Genomic DNA, 18865 nt, shown 5'->3' with positions numbered 1-18865 from the left:
CACCCATTACTTACATAATAGCTGAGACTGCAGAAGTTGAAATTTCAATAGGTGTGTTATCACCATTATAGTCTGATGTGGTACTTAGAATACTGTTTTGATATTCTCACCCATCTTAGGCCTAAATGTGAATAGCCCCCCTTCAAATAGCCTGATATGAATCCAGTTTGCTTCGGTCAAAAGCCCTGTCCTGTTGTCCTATGATACGGTACCGGGGGTTTGAAAAATCTGCATAAGGGTCCAAAGTAGAATCTATTTACAACTTATCAACACTGCAAAGGGAAAAAAAAAAGTCTAGCTTCTTCTGGAGCAAACATTCTACTTTTTATTGTTTTGATGATGCGGAGTGTCCTACATCTACCACAAGGCAGAATTTCTGGGTGTTGCCACCAAGATTCAAGATTCAAGCGTTTATTGTCATATATACAGTGCATGTTAGAAACACATTCCTGTACAATGAGATTCTTGTTGAGCCCTTTTCACCACTTGCATGCTGCAGATCATGCCTAGTTTCTTCTCAATTGCTTTGCGTGATTCAAAACATTCCTTTAAAAGGCACCTAAAATTTGACACAAAACTCTTATTTCGCTCATTGGCTACGGTAGTCTTTTCAAATGACGACTGTATCTGTCCCATCGAAATTCCTCGTCAGTATAATGGTCAGTATCTCCGCCTGTCACGCGGAACATCGGGGTTCGATTCCCCGACGGGGAGAGCTAGGACTTTTATCACATGCCTCCCACCAAGTATAATCTAATTCACCCACCATCAGCCAACTTCCCTCTTGCAAACAGTCACCTCCCTTACAAATCACTCAAGACCAGCAGCTCTTACACCAGCCTTCAATACATGCTGTCATCTCATATTCAACTATCTTACACTTGTTTGCTTTTATCAAAGCACTTTGGAAGGCATTTCACTTGGCACCAAATGTATTGCCACCACGAGAAGCCTGGCCTGCAGGGACCTCTATCTTCCCCCTAACCTCTCCTTCATAAGACTCTTCCATAAAGCTCACTTCCAAGTACCTTGTCCAACAACAGAAGACCTGTTGTTTCATTCTTGTCTTGTCCAAAGCCAACAAGGACATCCCCCTAACCTCTCCTTCATACCACTCTTCCATAAAGCTCACTTCCAAGTACTTTGTCCAACAACAGAAATCCTGTGGTTTCATTCTTATCTTGTCCAAAGCCAACAAGGACTTTGCATACCAGGGACGATCTGTCGAGGTCTTTTGTCACGACCATTGTTTTGTTTTCAGACGATTTTTCCACAAAAATGACTGAAAAACAGGAGGTTTTACGGTGGTGTTGAGTACATGTCAAAATGTTAATATGTAACAATAACTTGAGTTGTGGACAAAGGATTCTCATGCACAAAGCCCCTTCCCTGCGATTCAGAGCGGTCATAAGACTTCAGAGTAACATGACGGCACAAAGAATGTTGCTGTAAACTAGATGATATAGCGCTAGCCAAGCAAGGAGTGAAGTTGGGTTGCCTTTGCCAGTGAAAACCATTCTCTTGGAGAAGGTTGCTTTGTCAGAAGTGGGATTTGAACCCACGCCTCCAGGGGAGACTGCGACCTGAACGCAGCGCCTTAGACCGCTCGGCCATCCTGACTGCAAAAAAAAGACTTGCATTTATTGTCGGCGGTCCCAGGGATCATTCGAGTGAATATGTGGGTCTACGTGGTGTTCATGGGTCTTGGCTGTTGTTTAAGTTGTTTAATAACCACAATAATGTCACGTGTACATAAAATGATTTGAGAAATTAAACAGGGGGAAAAAGAGAGCAAAGTGAGGAAAGGTGTGACAGATGATGTCCCACAGCAGTCTAAGCCTATAGCAGCTTGGGCAACATGAGATGTTTCAGGATTACCTGAGCCATCCCTAACTATAAGCTTTATCAAAAAGCATTTGGAAGCAAGAACTCTTCAGATGTAAAATGGCCGCAATAATCTTTAAACTAGACGATACAGTGCCAGTTTAGCAATACAACGTAGCATAGTCAAGCAAGGAGTGAACTTGGGTTGCCTTGCCAGTAAAAATCATTCTGTTGGAGAAGTTTGCAATGTCAGAAGTGGAATTTGAACCCCGCCTCCAAGGGAAACTGCGGTCTTAACGCAGCACTTTAAAGGCCAAGTGTCGTTGCCGTGATGGCTCGAGCGAGCGTTGTTGATGACTTCACGCTGTCGTTCCAACCATATATTGTGGCTGGAGTCGATGCGCCAGTCGTTGCAGTCTTTTCAGTCACAGAGGTGTCGCTGCTACGGGAAGGTTACCGCTAACGACTCCACAACGAGGAAAATGGAGAAGAAAACAAGAGCAGGAAGAGTAGCACTGTCATCAATGATCAGCATTCTCACCTCTGCTTACATAATAGCTGATGAGCCTCCAGAATTTGAAATTTCAAGAGGCATGATGATGCCCATCTCACCTCCAAATTCCTAAGCATTCTCACCCATTACTTACATAATAGCTGATCAGCCTCCAGAAGTTGAAATTTCAATAGGCATGATGATGCCCATCTCACCTCCAAATTGCTGAGCATTCTCACCCATTACTTACATAATAGCTGAGACTGCAGAAGTTGAAATTTCAATAGGTGTGTTATCACCTTTATAGTCTGATGTGGTACTTAGAATACTGTTTTGATATTCTCACCCATCTTAGGCCTAAATGTGAATAGCCCCCCTTCAAATAGCCTGATATGAATCCAGTTTGCTTCGGTCAAAAGCCCTGTCCTGTTGTCCTATGATACGGTACCGGGGGTTTGAAAAATCTGCATAAGGGTCCAAAGTAGAATCTATTTACAACTTATCAACACTGCAAAGGGAAAAAAAAAAGTCTAGCTTCTTCTGGAGCAAACATTCTACTTTTTATTGTTTTGATGATGCGGAGTGTCCTACATCTACCACAAGGCAGAATTTCTGGGTGTTGCCACCAAGATTCAAGATTCAAGCGTTTATTGTCATATATACAGTGCATGTTAGAAACACATTCCTGTACAATGAGATTCTTGTTGAGCCCTTTTCACCACTTGCATGCTGCAGATCATGCCTAGTTTCTTCTCAATTGCTTTGCGTGATTCAAAACATTCCTTTAAAAGGCACCTCAAATGGGACACAAAACTCTTATTTCGCTCATTGGCTACGGTAGTCTTTTCAAATGAAGACTGTATCTGTCCCATCGAAATTCCTCGTTAGTATAATGGTCAGTATCTCCGCCTGTCACGCGGAAGATCGGGGTTCGATTCCCCGACGGGGAGAGCTAGGACTTTTATCACATGCCTCCCACCAAGTATAATCTAATTCACCCACCATCAGCCAAGTTCCCTCTTGCAAACAGTCACCTCCCTTACAAATCACTCAAGACCAGCAGCTCTTACACCAGCCTTCAATACATGCTGTCATCTCATATTCAACTATCTTACACTTGTTTGCTTTTATCAAAGCACTTTGGAAGGCATTTCACTTGGCACCAAATGTATTGCCACCACGAGAAGCCTGGCCTGCAGGGACTATCTTCCCCCTAACCTCTCCTTCATACCACTCTTCCATAAAGCTCACTTCCAAGTACCTTGTCCAACAACAGAAAACTTATTGTTTCATTCTTGTCTTGTCCAAAGCCAACAAGGACTTCCCCCTAACCTCTCCTTCATACCACTCTTCCATAAAGCTCCCTTCCAAGTACTTTGTCCAACAACAGAAATCCTGTGGTTTCATTCTTGTCTTGTCCAAAGCCAACAATGACTTTGCATACCAGGGACGATCTGTCGAGGTCTTTTGTCACGACCAGTGTTTTGTTTTCAGACGATTTTTCCACAAAAATGACAGAAAAACAGGAGGTTTTACGGTGGTGTTGAGTACATGCAAAAATGTTAATATGTAACAATAACTTGAGTTGTGGACAAAGGATTCTCATGCACCAAGCCCCTTCCCTGCGATTCAGAGCGGTCCTAAGACTTCAGAGTAACATGACGGCACAAAGAATGTTGCTGTAAACTAGATGATATAGCGCTAGCCACGCATGGAGTAAACGTGGTTTGCCTTGCCAGTGAAAACCATTCTCCAGGAGAAGTGTGAAATGTCAGAAGTGGGATTTGAACTCACGCCTCCAGGGGAGACTGCGACCTTAACGCAGCGCCTTAGACCGCTCGGCCATTCTGACCATAAAAGGAATTCTTGCACAATAGTGTCGGCGGGCCCAGGGATCATTCGAGTGAATATGTGGATCTGCATGGTGTTCAAGTGTATTGGCTGTTGTTTAAGAGGACTCCTGAGGCAAACAAATAGTAGGCATAGCATTTGGAAGCAAGAACTCTTCAGATGTAAAACGGCTGCAACAATCTTTAAACTGGACGACACAGTGCCAGAATAGCAATACAACATAGCATAGCCAAGCAAGGAGTGAAGTTGGGTTGCCTTGCCAGTGAAAACCATTCTCTTGGAGAAGGTTGCTTTGTCAGAAGTGGGATTTGAACCCACGCCTCCAGGGGAGGGAGGAGTGTTGGCGGGCCCAGGGATCATTCGAGTGAATATGTGGGTCTACGTGCTGTTCATGTGTCTTGGCTGTTGTTTAAGTTGTTTAATAACCACAATAATGTCACGTGTACATAAAATCATTTAAGAAATTAAAAAGGGGGAAAAGGAGAGCAAAGTGAGGAAAGGTGTGACAGATGATGTCCCACAGCAGTCTAAGCCTATAGCAGCTTGGGCAACATGGGATGTTTCAGGATTACCTGAGCCATCCCTAACTATAAGCTTTATCAAAAAGCATTTGGAAGCAAGAACTCTTCAGATGTAAAACGGCTGCAACAATCTTTAAACTGGACGACACAGTGCCAGAATAGCAATACAACATAGCATAGCCAAGCAAGGAGTGAAGTTTGGTTGCCTTGCCATTGAAAATCATTCTCTTGGAGAAGGTTGCTTTGTCAGAAGTGGGATTTGAACCCACGCCTCAAGGGGGGGAGGAGTGTCGGCGGGCCCAGGGATTTTCGAGTGACTATGTGGGTCTACGTGCTGTTCAAGTGTATTGGCTGTTGTTTAAGAGGACTCCTGAGGCAAACAAATAGTAGGATTTGGAAGCAAGAACTCTTCAGATGTAAAACGGCTGCAACAATCTTTAAACTGGACGACACAGTGCCAGAATAGCAATACAACATAGCATAGCCAAGCAAGGAGTGAAGTTGGGTTGCCTTGCCAGTGAAAACCATTCTCTTGGAGAAGGTTGCTTTGTCAGAAGAGGGATTTGAACCCACGCCTCGAGGGGGGGAGGAGTGTCGGCGGGACCAGGGATCATTCGAGTGACTATGTGGGTCTACGTGCTGTTCATGTGTCTTGGCTGTTGTTTAAGTTGTTTAATAACCCCAATAATGTCACGTGTACATAAAATCATTTGAGAAATTAAAAAGGGGGAAAAAGAGAGCAAAGTGAGGAAAGGTGTGACAGATGATGTCCCACAGCAGTCTAAGCCTATAGCAGCTTGGGCAACATGGGATGTTTCAGGATTACCTGAGCCATCCCTAACTATAAGCTTTATCAAAAAGCATTTGGAAGCAAGAACTCTTCAGATGTAAAACGGCCGCAACAATCTTTAAACTGGACGACACAGTGCCAGAATAGCAATACAACATAGCATAGCCAAGCAAGGAGTGAAGTTTGGTTGCCTTGCCATTGAAAATCATTCTCTTGGAGAAGGTTGCTTTGTCAGAAGTGGGATTTGAACCCACGCCTCAAGGGGGGGAGGAGTGTCGGCGGGCCCAGGGATTTTCGAGTGACTATGTGGGTCTACGTGCTGTTCAAGTGTATTGGCTGTTGTTTAAGAGGACTCCTGAGGCAAACAAATAGTAGGCATAGCATTTGGAAGCAAGAGCTCTTCAGATGTAAAACGGCTGCAACAATCTTTAAACTGGACGACACAGTGCCAGAATAGCAATACAACATAGCATAGCCAAGCAAGGAGTGAAGTTGGGTTGCCTTGCCAGTGAAAACCATTCTCTTGGAGAAGGTTGCTTTGTCAGAAGTGGGATTTGAACCCTTGCCTCCAGGGGGGGAGGAGTGTCGGCGGGCCCAGGGATCATTCGAGTGACTATGTGGGTCTACGTGCTGTTCATGTGTCTTGGCTGTTGTTTAAGTTGTTTAATAACCCCAATAATGTCACGTGTACATAAAATCATTTGAGAAATTAAACAGGGGGAAAAAGAGAGCAAAGTGAGGAAAGGTGTGACAGATGAGGTCCCCCAGCAGTCTACGCCTATAGCAGCTTGGGCAACATGGGATGTTTCAGGATTACCTGAGCCATCCCTAACTATAAGCTTTATCAAAAAGCATTTGGAAGCAAGAACTCTTCAGATGTAAAACGGCCGCAATAATCTTTAAACTGGACGATACAGTGCCAGTTTAGCAATACAACGTAGCATAGCCAAGCAAGGAGTGAACTTGGGTTGCCTTGCCAGTGAAAATCATTCTGTTGGAGAAGTTTGCATTGTCAGAAGTGGAATTTGAACCCCGCCTCCAAGGGAAACTGCGGTCTTAACGCAGCACTTTAAAGGCCAAGCGTCGTTGCCGTGATGGCTCGAGCGAGCCGTGTTGATGACTTCACGCGGTCGTCCCGACCATATATTGTGGCTGGAGTCAATGCGACAGTCGTTGCAGTCTTTTCAGTCACAGAGGTGTCGCTGCTACGGGAAGGTTACCGCTAATAACTCCACAACGAGTAAAATGGAGAAGAAAACAATGCCCCCGTCAAGAGCAGGAAGAGTAGCACTGTCATCAATGATCAGCATTCTCACCTCTGCTTACATAATAGCTGATGAGCCTAAAGAATTCGGAATTTCAAGAGGCATGATGATGCCCATCTCACCTCCAAATTCCTAAGCATTCTCACCTCTACTTATATAATAGCTGATAAGCCTCCAGAAGTTGAAATTTCAATAGGCATGATGATGCCCATCTCACCTCCAAATTCCTGAGAATTCTCACCTATTACTTACATAATAGCTGAGACTGCAGAAGTTGAAATTTCAATAGGTGTCTTATCACCATTATAGTCTGATGTAATACTTAGAATACTGTTTTGATATTCTCACCCATCTTAGGCCTAAATGTGAATAGCCCCCCTTCAAATAGCCTGATATGAATCCAGTTTGCTTCGGTTAAAAGCCCTGTCCTGTAATCCTATGATACGGTACCGGGGGTTTGAAAAATCTGCATAAGGGTCCAAAGTAGAATCTATTTACAACCTATCAACACTGCAAAGGGAAAAAAAAAGTCTAGCTTCTTCTGGAGCAAACATTCTACTTTTTATTGTTTTGATGATGCGGAGTGTCTTACATCTACCACAAGGCAGAATTTCTGGGTGTTGCCACCAAGATTCAAGCGTTTATTGTCATATATACAGCGCATGTTAGAAACACATTCCTGTACAATGAGATTCTTGTTGAGCCCTTTTCACCACTTGCATGCTGCAGATCATGCCTAGTTTCTTCTCAATTGCTTTGCGTGATTCAAAACATTCCTTTAAAAGGCACCTAAAATTTGACACAAAACTCTTATTTCGCTCATTGGCTACGGTAGTCTTTTCAAATGACGACTGTATCTGTCCCATCGAAATTCCTCGTCAGTATAATGGTCAGTATCTCCGCCTGTCACGCGGAACATCGGGGTTCGATTCCCCGACGGGGAGAGCTAGGACTTTTATCACATGCCTCCCACCAAGTATAATCTAATTCACCCACCATCAGCCAACTTCCCTCTTGCAAACAGTCACCTCCCTTACAAATCACTCAAGACCAGCAGCTCTTACACCAGCCTTCAATACATGCTGTCATCTCATATTCAACTATCTTACACTTGTTTGCTTTTATCAAAGCACTTTGGAAGGCATTTCACTTGGCACCAAATGTATTGCCACCACGAGAAGCCTGGCCTGCAGGGACCTCTATCTTCCCCCTAACCTCTCCTTCATAAGACTCTTCCATAAAGCTCACTTCCAAGTACCTTGTCCAACAACAGAAGACCTGTTGTTTCATTCTTGTCTTGTCCAAAGCCAACAAGGACATCCCCCTAACCTCTCCTTCATACCACTCTTCCATAAAGCTCACTTCCAAGTACTTTGTCCAACAACAGAAATCCTGTGGTTTCATTCTTATCTTGTCCAAAGCCAACAAGGACTTTGCATACCAGGGACGATCTGTCGAGGTCTTTTGTCACGACCATTGTTTTGTTTTCAGACGATTTTTCCACAAAAATGACTGAAAAACAGGAGGTTTTACGGTGGTGTTGAGTACATGTCAAAATGTTAATATGTAACAATAACTTGAGTTGTGGACAAAGGATTCTCATGCACAAAGCCCCTTCCCTGCGATTCAGAGCGGTCATAAGACTTCAGAGTAACATGACGGCACAAAGAATGTTGCTGTAAACTAGATGATATAGCGCTAGCCAAGCAAGGAGTGAAGTTGGGTTGCCTTTGCCAGTGAAAACCATTCTCTTGGAGAAGGTTGCTTTGTCAGAAGTGGGATTTGAACCCACGCCTCCAGGGGAGACTGCGACCTGAACGCAGCGCCTTAGACCGCTCGGCCATCCTGACTGCAAAATAAGACTTGCACTTATTGTCGGCGGGCCCAGGGATCATTGGAGTGAATATGTGGGTCTACGTGGTGTTCATGGGTCTTGGCTGTTGTTTAAGTTGTTTAATAACCACAATAATGTCACGTGTACATAAAATCATTTGAAAAATTAAACAGGGGGAAAAAGAGAGCAAAGTGAGGAAAGGTGTGACAGATGATGTCCCACAGCAGTCTAAGCCTATAGCAGCTTGGGCAACATGAGATGTTTCAGGATTACCTGAGCCATCCCTAACTATAAGCTTTATCAAAAAGCATTTGGAAGCAAGAACTCTTCAGATGTAAAATGGCCGCAATAATCTTTAAACTAGACGATACAGTGCCAGTTTAGCAATACAACGTAGCATAGTCAAGCAAGGAGTGAACTTGGGTTGCCTTGCCAGTAAAAATCATTCTGTTGGAGAAGTTTGCAATGTCAGAAGTGGAATTTGAACCCCGCCTCCAAGGGAAACTGCGGTCTTAACGCAGCACTTTAAAGGCCAAGTGTCGTTGCCGTGATGGCTCGAGCGAGCGTTGTTGATGACTTCACGCTGTCGTTCCAACCATATATTGTGGCTGGAGTCGATGCGCCAGTCGTTGCAGTCTTTTCAGTCACAGAGGTGTCGCTGCTACGGGAAGGTTACCGCTAACGACTCCACAACGAGGAAAATGGAGAAGAAAACAAGAGCAGGAAGAGTAGCACTGTCATCAATGATCAGCATTCTCACCTCTGCTTACATAATAGCTGATGAGCCTCCAGAATTTGAAATTTCAAGAGGCATGATGATGCCCATCTCACCTCCAAATTCCTAAGCATTCTCACCCATTACTTACATAATAGCTGATCAGCCTCCAGAAGTTGAAATTTCAATAGGCATGATGATGCCCATCTCACCTCCAAATTGCTGAGCATTCTCACCCATTACTTACATAATAGCTGAGACTGCAGAAGTTGAAATTTCAATAGGTGTGTTATCACCATTATAGTCTGATGTGGTACTTAGAATACTGTTTTGATATTCTCACCCATCTTAGGCCTAAATGTGAATAGCCCCCCTTCAAATAGCCTGATATGAATCCAGTTTGCTTCGGTCAAAAGCCCTGTCCTGTTGTCCTATGATACGGTACCGGGGGTTTGAAAAATCTGCATAAGGGTCCAAAGTAGAATCTATTTACAACTTATCAACACTGCAAAGGGGAAAAAAAAAGTCTAGCTTCTTCTGGAGCAAACATTCTACTTTTTATTGTTTTGATGATGCGGAGTGTCCTACATCTACCACAAGGCAGAATTTCTGGGTGTTGCCACCAAGATTCAAGATTCAAGCGTTTATTGTCATATATACAGTGCATGTTAGAAACACATTCCTGTACAATGAGATTCTTGTTGAGCCCTTTTCACCACTTGCATGCTGCAGATCATGCCTAGTTTCTTCTCAATTGCTTTGCGTGATTCAAAACATTCCTTTAAAAGGCACCTCAAATGGGACACAAAACTCTTATTTCGCTCATTGGCTACGGTAGTCTTTTCAAATGAAGACTGTATCTGTCCCATCGAAATTCCTCGTTAGTATAATGGTCAGTATCTCCGCCTGTCACGCGGAAGATAGGGGTTCGATTCCCCGACGGGGAGAGCTAGGACTTTTATCACATGCCTCCCACCAAGTATAATCTAATTCACCCACCATCAGCCAAGTTCCCTCTTGCAAACAGTCACCTCCCTTACAAATCACTCAAGACCAGCAGCTCTTACACCAGCCTTCAATACATGCTGTCATCTCATATTCAACTATCTTACACTTGTTTGCTTTTATCAAAGCACTTTGGAAGGCATTTCACTTGGCACCAAATGTATTGCCACCACGAGAAGCCTGGCCTGCAGGGACTATCTTCCCCCTAACCTCTCCTTCATACCACTCTTCCATAAAGCTCACTTCCAAGTACCTTGTCCAACAACAGAAAACCGGTTGTTTCATTCTTGTCTTGTCCAAAGCCAACAAGGACTTCCCCCTAACCTCTCCTTCTTACCACTCTTCCATAAAGCTCACTTCCAAGTACTTTGTCAAACAACAGAAATCCTGTGGTTTCATTCTTGTCTTGTCCAAAGCCAACAATGACTTTGCATACCAGGGACGATCTGTCGAGGTCTTTTGTCACGACCAGTGTTTTGTTTTCAGACGATTTTTCCACAAAAATGACAGAAAAACAGGAGGTTTTACGTTGGTGTTGAGTACATGCCAAAATGTTAATATGTAACAATAACTTGAGTTGTGGACAAAGGATTCTCATGCACCAAGCCCCTTCCCTGCGATTCAGAGCGGTCCTAAGACATCAGAGCAACATGACGGCACAAAGAATGTTGCTGTAAACTAGATGATATAGCGCTAGCCACGCATGGAGTAAATGTGGCTTGCCTTGCCAGTGAAAACCATTCTCCAGGAGAAGTGTGAAATGTCAGAAGTGGGATTTGAACCCACGCCTCCAGGGGAGACTGCGACCTTAACGCAGCGCCTTAGACCGCTCGGCCATTCTGACCATAAAAGGAATTCTTGCACAATAGTGTCGGCGGGCCTAGGGATCATTCGAGTGACTATGTGGATCTGCATGGTGTTCAAGTGTATTGGCTGTTGTTTAAGAGGACTCCTGAGGCAAACAAATAGTAGGCATAGCATTTGGAAGCAAGAACTCTTCAGATGTAAAACGGCTGCAATAATCTTTAAACTGGACGACACAGTGCCAGAATAGCAATACAACATAGCCAAGCAAGGAGTGAAGTTGGGTTGCCTTGCCAGTGAAAACCATTCTCTTGGAGAAGGTTGCTTTGTCAGAAGTGGGATTTGAACCCACGCCTCCAGGGGAGGGAGGAGTGTTGGCGGGCCCAGGGATCATTCGAGTGACTATGTGGATCTGCATGGTGTTCAAGTGTATTGGCTGTTGTTTAAGAGGACTCCTGAGGCAAACAAATAGTAGGCATAGCATTTGGAAGCAAGAACTCTTCAGATGTAAAACGGCTGCAACAATCTTTAAACTGGACGACACAGTGCCAGAATAGCAATACAACATAGCATAGCCAAGCAAGGAGTGAAGTTTGGTTGCCTTGCCATTGAAAATCATTCTCTTGGAGAAGGTTGCTTTGTCAGAAGTGGGATTTGAACCCACGCCTCAAGGGGGGGAGGAGTGTCGGCGGGCCCAGGGATTTTTGAGTGACTATGTGGGTCTACGTGCTGTTCAAGTGTATTGGCTGTTGTTTAAGAGGACTCCTGAGGCAAACAAATAGTAGGCATAGCATTTGGAAGCAAGAACTCTTCAGATGTAAAACGGCTGCAACAATCTTTAAACTGGACGACACAGTGCCAGAATAGCAATACAACATAGCATAGCCAAGCAAGGAGTGAAGTTGGGTTAACTTGCCAGTGAAAACCATTCTCTTGGAGAAGGTTGCTTTGTCAGAAGTGGGATTTGAACCCACGCCTCCAGGGGAGGGAGGAGTGTTGGCGGGCCCAGGGATCATTCGAGTGAATATGTGGGTCTACGTGCTGTTCATGTGTCTTGGCTGTTGTTTAAGTTGTTTAATAACCCCAATAATGTCACGTGTACATAAAATCATTTGAGAAATTAAACAGGGGGAAAAAGAGAGCAAAGTGAGGAAAGGTGTGACAGATGAGGTCCCCCAGCAGTCTACGCCTATAGCAGCTTGGGCAACATGGGATGTTTCAGGATTACCTGAGCCATCCCTAACTATAAGCTTTATCAAAAAGCATTTGGAAGCAAGAACTCTTCAGATGTAAAACGGCCGCAATAATCTTTAAACTGGACGATACAGTGCCAGTTTAGCAATACAACGTAGCATAGCCAAGCAAGGAGTGAACTTGGGTTGCCTTGCCAGTGAAAATCATTCTGTTGGAGAAGTTTGCAATGTCAGAAGTGGAATTTGAACCCCGCCTCCAAGGGAAACTGCGGTCTTAACGCAGCACTTTAAAGGCCAAGCGTCGTTGCCGTGATGGCTCGAGCGAGCGGTGTTGATGACTTCACGCGGTCGTCCCGAGCATATATTGTGGCTGGAGTCGATGCGCCAGTCGTTGCAGTCTTTTCAGTCACAGAGGTGTCGCTGCTACGGGAAGGTTACCGCTAATAACTCCACAACGAGTAAAATGGAGAAGAAAACAATGCCCCCGTCAAGAGCAGGAAGAGTAGCACTGTCATCAATGATCAGCATTCTCACCTCTGCTTACATAATAGCTGATGAGCCTAAAGAATTTGGAATTTCAAGAGGCATGATGATGCCCATCTCACCTCCAAATTCCTAAGCATTCTCACCTCTACTTATATAATAGCTGATCAGCCTCCAGAAGTTGAAATTTCAATAGGCATGATGATGCCCATCTCACCTCCAAATTCCTGAGCATTCTCACCTATTACTTACATAATAGCTGAGACTGCAGAAGTTGAAATTTCAATAGGTGTCTTATCACCATTATAGTCTGATGTAATACTTAGAATACTGTTTTGATATTCTCACCCATCTTATGCCTAAATGTGAATAGCCCCCCTTCAAATAGCCTGATATGAATCCAGTTTGCTTCGGTCAAAAGCCCTGTCCTGTAATCCTATGATACGGTACCGGGGGTTTGAAAAATCTGCATAAGGGTCCAAAGTAGAATCTATTTACAACCTATCAACACTGCAAAGGGAAAAAAAAAGTCTAGCTTCTTCTGGAGCAAACATTCTACTTTTTATTGTTTTGATGATGCGGAGTGTCCTACATCTACCACAAGGCAGAATTTCTGGGTGTTGCCACCAAGATTCAAGCGTTTATTGTCATATATACAGTGCATGTTAGAAACACATTCCTGTACAATGAGATTCTTGTTGAGTCCTTTTCACCACTTGCATGCTGCAGATCATGCCTAGTTTCTTCTCAATTGCTTTGCGTGATTCAAAACATTCCTTTAAAAGGCACCTCAAATGGGACACAAAACTCTTATTTCGCTCCTTGGCTACTGTAGTCTTTTCAAATGACGACTGTATCTGTGCTATCGAAATTCCTCGTTAGTATAATGGTCAGTATCTCCGCCTGTCACGCGGAACATCGGGGTTCGATTCCCCGACGGGGAGAGCTAGGACTTTTATCACATGCCTCCCACCAAGTATAATCTAATTCACCCATACATCAGCCAACTTCCCTCTTGCAAACAGTCACCTCCCTTACAAATCACTCAAGACCAGCAGCTCTTACACCAGCCTTCAATACATGCTGTCATCTCATATTCAACTATCTTACACTTGTTTGCTTTTATCAAAGCACTTTGGAAGGCATTTCACTTGGCACCAAATGTATTGCCACCACGAGAAGCCTGGCCTGCAGGGACTATCTTCCCCCTAACCTCTCCTTCATACCACTCTTCCATAAAGCTCACTTCCAAGTACCTTGTCCAACAACAGAAAACCGGTTGTTTCATTCTTGTCTTGTCCAAAGCCAACAAGGACTTCCCCCTAACCTCTCCTTCATACCACTCTTCCATAAAGCTCACTTCCAAGTACTTTGTCAAACAACAGAAATCCTGTGGTTTCATTCTTGTCTTGTCCAAAGCCAACAATGACTTTGCATACCAGGGACGATCTGTCGAGGTCTTTTGTCACGACCAGTGTTTTGTTTTCAGACGATTTTTCCACAAAAATGACAGAAAAACAGGAGGTTTTACGGTGGTGTTGAGTACATGCCAAAATGTTAATATGTAACAATAACTTGAGTTGTGGACAAAGGATTCTCATGCACCAAGCCCCTTCCCTGCGATTCAGAGCGGTCCTAAGACATCAGAGTAACATGACGGCACAAAGAATGTTACTGTAAACTAGATGATATAGCGCTAGCCACTAATGGAGTAAACGTGGTTTGCCTTGCCAGTGAAAACCATAATCCAGGAGAAGTGTGAAATGTCAGAAGTGGGATTTGAACCCACGCCTCCAGGGGAGACTGCAACCTTAACGCAGCGCCTTAGACCGCTCAGCCATTCTAACCATAAGAGGAATTCTTTCTCAATAGTGTCGACGGGCCCAGGGATCATTCGAGTGACTATGTGGATCTGCATGGTGTTCAAGTGTCTTGGCTGTTGTTTAAGAGGACTCCTGAGGCAAACAAATAGTAGGCATAGCATATGGAAGCAAGAACTCTTCAGATGTAAAACGGCTGCAACAATCTTTAAACTGGACGACACAGTGCCAGAATAGCAATACAACATAGGAGTGAAGCAAGGAGTGAAGTTGGGTTGCCTCGCCAGTGAAAACCATTCTCTTGGAGAAGGTTGCTTTGTCAGAAGTGGGATTTGAACCCATGCCTCCAGGGGAGGGAGGAGGGATCATTCGAGTGAATATGTGGGTCTACGTGCTGTTCATGTGTCTTGGCTGTTGTTTAAGTTGTTTAATAACCACAATAATGTCACGTGTACATAAAATCATTTGAGAAATTAAAAAGGGGGAAAAAGAGAGCAAAGTGAGGAAAGGTGTGATAGATGAGGTCCCCCAGCAGTGTAAGCCTATAGCAGCTTGGGCAACATGGGATGCTTCAGGATTACCTGAGCCATCCCTAACTATAAGCTTTATCAAAAAGCATTTGGAAGCAAGAACTCTTCAGATGTAAAACGACCGCAATAATCTTTAAACTAGACGATACAGTGCCAGAATAGCAATACAACATAGCATAGCCAAGCAAGGAGTGAAGTTTGGTTGCCTTGCCATTGAAAATCATTCTCTTGGAGAAGGTTGCTTTGTCAGAAGTGGGATTTGAACCCACGCCTCAAGGGGGGGAGGAGTGTCGGCGGGCCCAGGGATTTTTGAGTGACTATGTGGGTCTACGTGCTGTTCAAGTGTATTGGCTGTTGTTTAAGAGGACTCCTGAGGCAAACAAATAGTAGGCATAGCATTTGGAAGCAAGAACTCTTCAGATGTAAAACGGCTGCAACAATCTTTAAACTGGACGACACAGTGCCAGAATAGCAATACAACATAGCATAGCCAAGCAAGGAGTGAAGTTGGGTTAACTTGCCAGTGAAAACCATTCTCTTGGAGAAGGTTGCTTTGTCAGAAGTGGGATTTGAACCCACGCCTCCAGGGGAGGGAGGAGTGTTGGCGGGCCCAGGGATCATTCGAGTGAATATGTGGGTCTACGTGCTGTTCATGTGTCTTGGCTGTTGTTTAAGTTGTTTAATAACCCCAATAATGTCACGTGTACATAAAATCATTTGAGAAATTAAACAGGGGGAAAAAGAGAGCAAAGTGAGGAAAGGTGTGACAGATGAGGTCCCCCAGCAGTCTACGCCTATAGCAGCTTGGGCAACATGGGATGTTTCAGGATTACCTGAGCCATCCCTAACTATAAGCTTTATCAAAAAGCATTTGGAAGCAAGAACTCTTCAGATGTAAAACGGCCGCAATAATCTTTAAACTGGACGATACAGTGCCAGTTTAGCAATACAACGTAGCATAGCCAAGCAAGGAGTGAACTTGGGTTGCCTTGCCAGTGAAAATCATTCTGTTGGAGAAGTTTGCAATGTCAGAAGTGGAATTTGAACCCCGCCTCCAAGGGAAACTGCGGTCTTAACGCAGCACTTTAAAGGCCAAGCGTCGTTGCCGTGATGGCTCGAGCGAGCGGTGTTGATGACTTCACGCGGTCGTCCCGAGCATATATTGTGGCTGGAGTCGATGCGCCAGTCGTTGCAGTCTTTTCAGTCACAGAGGTGTCGCTGCTACGGGAAGGTTACCGCTAATAACTCCACAACGAGTAAAATGGAGAAGAAAACAATGCCCCCGTCAAGAGCAGGAAGAGTAGCACTGTCATCAATGATCAGCATTCTCACCTCTGCTTACATAATAGCTGATGAGCCTAAAGAATTTGGAATTTCAAGAGGCATGATGATGCCCATCTCACCTCCAAATTCCTAAGCATTCTCACCTCTACTTATATAATAGCTGATCAGCCTCCAGAAGTTGAAATTTCAATAGGCATGATGATGCCCATCTCACCTCCAAATTCCTGAGCATTCTCACCTATTACTTACATAATAGCTGAGACTGCAGAAGTTGAAATTTCAATAGGTGTCTTATCACCATTATAGTCTGATGTAATACTTAGAATACTGTTTTGATATTCTCACCCATCTTATGCCTAAATGTGAATAGCCCCCCTTCAAATAGCCTGATATGAATCCAGTTTGCTTCGGTCAAAAGCCCTGTCCTGTAATCCTATGATACGGTACCGGGGGTTTGAAAAATCTGCATAAGGGTCCAAAGTAGAATCTATTTACAACCTATCAACACTGCAAAGGGAAAAAAAAAGTCTAGCTTCTTCTGGAGCAAACATTCTACTTTTTATTGTTTTGATGATGCGGAGTGTCCTACATCTACCACAAGGCAGAATTTCTGGGTGTTGCCACCAAGATTCAAGCGTTTATTGTCATATATACAGTGCATGTTAGAAACACATTCCTGTACAATGAGATTCTTGTTGAGTCCTTTTCACCACTTGCATGCTGCAGATCATGCCTAGTTTCTTCTCAATTGCTTTGCGTGATTCAAAACATTCCTTTAAAAGGCACCTCAAATGGGACACAAAACTCTTATTTCGCTCCTTGGCTACTGTAGTCTTTTCAAATGACGACTGTATCTGTGCTATCGAAATTCCTCGTTAGTATAATGGTCAGTATCTCCGCCTGTCACGCGGAACATCGGGGTTCGATTCCCCGACGGGGAGAGCTAGGACTTTTATCACATGCCTCCCACCAAGTATAATCTAATTCACCCATACATCAGCCAACTTCCCTCTTGCAAACAGTCACCTCCCTTACAAATCACTCAAGACCAGCAGCTCTTACACCAGCCTTCAATACATGCTGTCATCTCATATTCAACTATCTTACACTTGTTTGCTTTTATCAAAGCACTTTGGAAGGCATTTCACTTGGCACCAAATGTATTGCCACCACGAGAAGCCTGGCCTGCAGGGACTATCTTCCCCCTAACCTCTCCTTCATACCACTCTTCCATAAAGCTCACTTCCAAGTACCTTGTCCAACAACAGAAAACCGGTTGTTTCATTCTTGTCTTGTCCAAAGCCAACAAGGACTTCCCCCTAACCTCTCCTTCATACCACTCTTCCATAAAGCTCACTTCCAAGTACTTTGTCAAACAACAGAAATCCTGTGGTTTCATTCTTGTCTTGTCCAAAGCCAACAATGACTTTGCATACCAGGGACGATCTGTCGAGGTCTTTTGTCACGACCAGTGTTTTGTTTTCAGACGATTTTTCCACAAAAATGACAGAAAAACAGGAGGTTTTACGGTGGTGTTGAGTACATGCCAAAATGTTAATATGTAACAATAACTTGAGTTGTGGACAAAGGATTCTCATGCACCAAGCCCCTTCCCTGCGATTCAGAGCGGTCCTAAGACATCAGAGTAACATGACGGCACAAAGAATGTTACTGTAAACTAGATGATATAGCGCTAGCCACTAATGGAGTAAACGTGGTTTGCCTTGCCAGTGAAAACCATAATCCAGGAGAAGTGTGAAATGTCAGAAGTGGGATTTGAACCCACGCCTCCAGGGGAGACTGCAACCTTAACGCAGCGCCTTAGACCGCTCAGCCATTCTAACCATAAGAGGAATTCTTTCTCAATAGTGTCGACGGGCCCAGGGATCATTCGAGTGACTATGTGGATCTGCATGGTGTTCAAGTGTCTTGGCTGTTGTTTAAGAGGACTCCTGAGGCAAACAAATAGTAGGCATAGCATATGGAAGCAAGAACTCTTCAGATGTAAAACGGCTGCAACAATCTTTAAACTGGACGACACAGTGCCAGAATAGCAATACAACATAGGAGTGAAGCAAGGAGTGAAGTTGGGTTGCCTCGCCAGTGAAAACCATTCTCTTGGAGAAGGTTGCTTTGTCAGAAGTGGGATTTGAACCCATGCCTCCAGGGGAGGGAGGAGGGATCATTCGAGTGAATATGTGGGTCTACGTGCTGTTCATGTGTCTTGGCTGTTGTTTAAGTTGTTTAATAACCACAATAATGTCACGTGTACATAAAATCATTTGAGAAATTAAAAAGGGGGAAAAAGAGAGCAAAGTGAGGAAAGGTGTGATAGATGAGGTCCCCCAGCAGTGTAAGCCTATAGCAGCTTGGGCAACATGGGATGCTTCAGGATTACCTGAGCCATCCCTAACTATAAGCTTTATCAAAAAGCATTTGGAAGCAAGAACTCT

General features: G+C 44.1%; 7 non-coding genes across 7 annotated transcripts; 1 reads left to right on the top strand and 6 right to left on the bottom strand.

The window, feature by feature from the left end:
- Window positions 1-1537: 1537 nt before the first annotated feature.
- Window positions 1538-1620, bottom strand: trnal-cag (transfer RNA leucine (anticodon CAG)). Its single transcript has one exon. It is a non-coding gene; the product is annotated as a tRNA-Leu (tRNA).
- Window positions 1621-3195: 1575 nt separating this feature from the next.
- trnad-guc (transfer RNA aspartic acid (anticodon GUC)) lies at window positions 3196-3267 on the top strand. Its single transcript has one exon. It is a non-coding gene; the product is annotated as a tRNA-Asp (tRNA).
- An 819-nt stretch (window positions 3268-4086) lies between these two features.
- Window positions 4087-4169, bottom strand: trnal-aag (transfer RNA leucine (anticodon AAG)). The gene has a single exon. It is a non-coding gene; the product is annotated as a tRNA-Leu (tRNA).
- A 4342-nt stretch (window positions 4170-8511) lies between these two features.
- On the bottom strand, window positions 8512-8594 carry trnal-cag (transfer RNA leucine (anticodon CAG)). Its single transcript has one exon. It is a non-coding gene; the product is annotated as a tRNA-Leu (tRNA).
- A 2465-nt stretch (window positions 8595-11059) lies between these two features.
- Window positions 11060-11142, bottom strand: trnal-aag (transfer RNA leucine (anticodon AAG)). Its single transcript has one exon. It is a non-coding gene; the product is annotated as a tRNA-Leu (tRNA).
- Window positions 11143-14542: 3400 nt separating this feature from the next.
- trnal-aag (transfer RNA leucine (anticodon AAG)) lies at window positions 14543-14625 on the bottom strand. Its single transcript has one exon. It is a non-coding gene; the product is annotated as a tRNA-Leu (tRNA).
- Window positions 14626-18173: 3548 nt separating this feature from the next.
- On the bottom strand, window positions 18174-18256 carry trnal-aag (transfer RNA leucine (anticodon AAG)). Its single transcript has one exon. It is a non-coding gene; the product is annotated as a tRNA-Leu (tRNA).
- Between the last annotated feature and the right edge of the window lie 609 nt (window positions 18257-18865).

The sequence above is a fragment of the Leuresthes tenuis genome, unplaced genomic scaffold (assembly GCF_036924035.1).
Source record: "Leuresthes tenuis unplaced genomic scaffold, fLeuTen1.0.hap1 SCAF_3, whole genome shotgun sequence".
NCBI classification, from domain to species: domain Eukaryota; kingdom Metazoa; phylum Chordata; class Actinopteri; order Atheriniformes; family Atherinopsidae; genus Leuresthes; species Leuresthes tenuis.
The sequence above is the reverse complement of the archived record's forward strand: the minus strand, read 5'-3'. Positions and strand labels throughout refer to the sequence as shown.